Source organism: Triticum dicoccoides, chromosome 2B (assembly GCF_002162155.2).
Source record: "Triticum dicoccoides isolate Atlit2015 ecotype Zavitan chromosome 2B, WEW_v2.0, whole genome shotgun sequence".
Lineage (NCBI taxonomy): Eukaryota > Viridiplantae > Streptophyta > Magnoliopsida > Poales > Poaceae > Triticum > Triticum dicoccoides.
In genome coordinates this window covers 822,744,928-822,749,901 of record NC_041383.1, presented here as the reverse complement: position 1 = coordinate 822,749,901, position 4,974 = coordinate 822,744,928, and the positions used below count along the sequence as shown (strand labels likewise).

Here is a 4,974-nt window from a genome sequence, read left to right as displayed (position 1 = left end):
GCCCATAATGATGAAATAGGTTGACAAAGAAGGAACTGGAGAAAATCTTGGTTCATGAGCTATTTTCTGCCCAAAAACTCAAAAGCTTGAAGCAAGTATGTCATCCTGTTTCTATCCGCACGAGGCTTATTTTTGTTCTTGTTATCATCAATCAATAAAACATTGTGTATTCATTGAATATGGTGGATGGCCTTGATCTGAGAGTTCATAGGTAGTTATACAACAGCAGATCCATGTTCTAAAAATAGATTCTAGCCTTTCCTTGGTTTGGAGTTGGGTCCTGACGAACGTTCGAGCGCATGAAAACACTCTTTTTTCAAGAATTCAACTGTATTTCTCTCTCATAGATTCCACTCGTAACATATCACAAGCATCTCCAGTCTAAAAGAAGAAGAAAGCTGATCTTACATAATGTATTTAAATTACTAAATTGGACCAAGTAAGAACAAAGGAACGGAACCAAAGAGAAATGAGTGAGCATACACCTTTGCTACATTTTATCAATTGAACTAATGTAGAAAAACACATACCGTTATCTTAATGCATGTAGTTATTTAATTTAACAACTTAAATTCCTCATGGAGCATACTGTACTGGACTGCTTTTGGCTTTACATGTGCTTAGATTCCATAATTTGGATCCAAAATGAAGCCTATGTGTATGTATAAATCATTTGCATCATACTAATATTATATGTGTTGTTTTTAATGCACAAAGATAAATCTGAACCTGCTCAGACCTCGGGGACGATTTCTCTGGTGGACTATCTCGCTGGCAAGGTTCGCATGGGAGTAGGCCCTTACCGTGGGTTCATATGGCCGGAGGAGTGTGGCCAGTGTTGCGGTTGCCTGATGTTCTTGTGGAGCATGGCTCACCATGATGTTAGATCCTTCTAACCTAGCGGTACACAATTTCTTCAAAGAGAATTAAGATTGATAACAATGTTGAGATTTGCAATGTATTTAAATTGGTGCTTAAATTGCTTCAAAGCTACTGAAATTTCCCTTTTCAGAATTTTTAGGCAGATACTGATTGTTCTAAACTTGACTCGCTGCTTAAATTGCTTAGAAATCAGAGGCTCAAGGTAGCAACAAGTAGGATGATGGAGTTAACAGGGAGAAGCATGGATCACAGCAAGCACCAACAACAATATGTTTGCTCCCCATGCTTTTCTGTGATGCATATGTACGGAAGTTTAGAAGCTTCATGCTAGCCATGGTAACCTTGCCTCTTCCTTTCTTCAACATTGCTCTGCTTCATTTGTTGGATTGGAGAGCGAGGGGGAGAAATTGCCGTACTTTTGATCCAAGCATACTATTGCAAATGAAGGAATAGTAGAGTCACTATGCTGGTCAATGGATAATGAGTAATTTGTTTCATAACCGGGAACTACTTCACCAGGGAAAGAGATTTCTGTTGCGTGTTTCATCGATTTTACTCATGCACGATATAATACAGAATAAAATATAGGGTTCCCAGACCAGTCTTTAGTCATTTGTTTCCACATAGTTGTTGCAGCATTATGGATGATCATGCAAATGTTTTTCTTTCTTATTTCAAACAAAGATATAGGGAATGGTCTAAATCCTATCGAGAAGAGCATTTAAAGTAGACTAGATTACTTCCACTTCTCTATATATTATGGTGATCTGCATTACTTCTAGCCTTCTAACATTCATATCATCACAGCGAGACAAATCAGCTGTACAAGGATAATACCTGGCGTTTGGACCCACGATCGTACTTTTTGGGCAGAGGGCATGAATATGCCCTATTCAAGTACTAGCTTCCAGTTTTCTCATGCAAGAGCTAATGTTAGAGATTCAGGTAGTTTGCACGACAGTCATCAGCAGCCGTTGGATGAAATTCGTGGGTGTGTGGGATCGCGTCGTACGGATATCGTCCATCGTAGTACGCACAGCAATTTCGTCTCGAAAAAAAAAGTGCACGCACGCAGCAGCAACAATTCCCTCAAATTATAGGGCAGTTCCTTCTGTTTCAGCGCGCAATTTACTAGCTACCCAAAGCAAACCAGGCTTCACCCGCATGCCCGAGGCTTGGGAAGCCGACCCCAGCTCACGCGCACGGTGATGCTGCTACTTTCTCACGGCCTCGGATGCGGAATGGTGCATGCATGCACCAATCGAAGGAGGACTATCTCGCTTTACTAATGCTTTTCTTAACATCTTCAGCTAATTTTTCTCCTTCGAAGTGCATGCATTGGCTAGCTATTGCCGTGGCGTTGTGCTAGGAGGAGTATACTAGTCAATGTATAGTTAGCTGGTGCATGCAAGTGGCTGAAAATTTAGTGTGCTTCATAAGACGGACCGTATATCGATGGAGGGGCCTAATAGAAGCGGACACACTCCCTCGGTCCAGAGGCCCAATAAACCCGGACGGAATTTTGGTTTGTGCACATGCATACCTTTACAATGTTGACTCGCTGACATGGAAAGCATTCTAGTTGGTTCTAGTAGATCTACAACATTAAACCACTGAAGGCCGTCTTCGACACTGAATCACTGACATAGAAAAGCATCACGACACTGAATCATGCATGCATGCATGTATGTATGTATCTAGACAGGAGGGATTAGCTAATTATTTAGACATTCATTTTGGCTGTACAAACACTACACCACTCAAAAGTGAAAACCGCACAATTATTCCATATTATGTACTACAACAAAAGGCACCGACCAGGCCGCGCTTCTTTCCAGGCGAGGCAAACAAACCCTCCTTCTTCTTCAACCGCACGTTCACTGACATGGACAGCATTAAAATTCAGCAGGTTTATACTTGTCTGTAATAGTGTGTGAATTGGAAAGAGGGGAGCAGTACAAGTAGGAAGCTGCGAGGGGTGGGGCGTGAGGGCTGGGTGGAGGCAGCTCTGATCCAGCGCAGTGTGGAGCCGGCGGCGACACAGCTGCTGGTACAAAAAATTAAGCTGAGAGAATGAAGAAATATCACTGCCATCGCATTGCAGATAAATGCACAAATTTTCTGAATCTGCTTCACATATAATCTGCTCCACGTATAATTGTGGGATCAAAATTGATTCATGAATCCAATCTGCTCCAGCATGTTTAATTTAGTTCATGATCCAGCAGCTCATGTTTATATTGGATGGAAAGAGAAATAAAATAACTGAATTGAACTAGAACAGAACCGAAAATAGAGTGAGAGGAGATGGGCGAGAGAACCTTTGATGGCATCAGGATCCAAAGCATCGTCCCCCTCCCTCCTCTCCCGGCATGCCCTTGCAGCTTCACCATGACATGGCCCCCTTCCCTTCCCTTCCCTTCACACAACACAACACAAACCTTTTATCCAGCATCCTTATATAAAGCTACTCATCAATGCTTTGGCACATGGTGGAGAGGGCGAGCTGCTGCTAGGAGAGAACACTCGATCGACTGCCATGCTGCTGTGCCTGATTGCCATTGACGCATCGCCGCTGCTGTTTCCATCGAGCCCAGCCGAGCTCAAGAACCAGGCCTAGGGTTTGCATCTGAGCCCCCTGCTGTTGTCAAATATCATCTAGTACTAGACAGTAGAGACCTGAAACAAAGATTCTTTGACAATCAGATGGCAGTATCAACACGTTAATTTGTAACTATGCAATCTCTAAAATTTAACAACAGCAGAAAGACCTGCACAGGAACACTGAACACATTTCACAGCAAAATCAAAGCATAGACATTGGCATCACATATCAAGAATTCACATTGGTGGCCCCAATCAAGTGCCCCTATCAAGAAAGATTTCACATTGACCTAGAGATCTAGTTGAGAGAGATAAGCTTACCGTTGCGCTGCCTCGGCCATTGTAACATGAGGTGATTAATGACCTATAGGTGTAAAGACGAGCTCCAAGATGATCATTGTGGTCAGGTGCGCCCCATCTCCTATCTCTATCTCCTTTCTTGATCTACAAGATTGTAATCTCAAACTACATGTATGCGCTATCATGGCAGGTGCGCCCCATCTATTTAACACGAACCCGTCGGCCTCAGCAAGGCAAGACGTTCCGCTAGTTCGCACATGGTATAAGAGCCCCATCTCTTCCCATCTACTGAGATCCCAACTACCCCGAGCCTAGCCATGTCTTCCTCCTCCGGCCCCTTCCAACCTACCCTCAATGGTTAGGTCACCGAGAAGCTAACACGCACGAACTACGTGCTATGGCGCACGCAGGTAAGTCCCCATCTGTGTGGCGCCGGTGTCTTCGTCTACGTCGACGGCACCACGCCGGAGCCAGCTAGGCTTCTTGTCACCAAGGATAAGGATGGCAAAGAAAGCTCTGCGCCCAACCCTCTACACCCAATCTAGATCGGGGAGGATTAGCAGGTGTTGGGCTATTTGCTCAGCACCCTGTCCAAGGAGGTGCTCGTCACGGTGACCACATTCACCACGGCGCATGCGCTCTGGACTACATTGGCAGGTATGATCTCGTCATAGTCCATGAGCCGCGTGAACAACATCCGGACGACGCTCATCAACGCGCAGAAGGGCAACCAGACGGTTGCCCCCTACTTCGCCTCCCTCCGCGGCCTCGCCGACGAGCTTGCAGCTGCGGGGAAGGCCATCCAGGACGACGAGCTCATCTCCTACATCATCCACGGGCTGGAGGTCGACTACCAGACCCTCGTCTCCGCCCTCGACACACGCGTCATGCCGGTCTCCCTCGACGAACTCTACGCCATGCTGAGCAACTTCGATCAGCGCATGGCCCAGTTCAACAACTCGGGTGACGGTTTCACCTCCTTTGCCAACACTGCGGTGCATGGTCTTGGTGGTGGCTCCCGCGCCAGTGGCTCTTCCCGCAACAAGGGGAGGTCTGGAGGACACGATGGTGGCGGCAACAACTGCGGCGGCAGCTCCAACGGACGATCTGGCGCGTCCAAAGGTCGCCGTGGTGGCGGCTACAACCGGTCCCGACCAGAGATGCCATGCTGCCAGATTCGTGGTAAGC

The 4,974-nt window shown here is 46.1% G+C and overlaps 1 pseudogene; it reads left to right on the top strand.

Moving 5' to 3' along the window:
• The first annotated feature begins 4,583 nt into the window (after positions 1-4,583).
• Positions 4,584-4,722, top strand: LOC119266313 (annotated as a pseudogene).
• Positions 4,723-4,974: the final 252 nt, after the last annotated feature.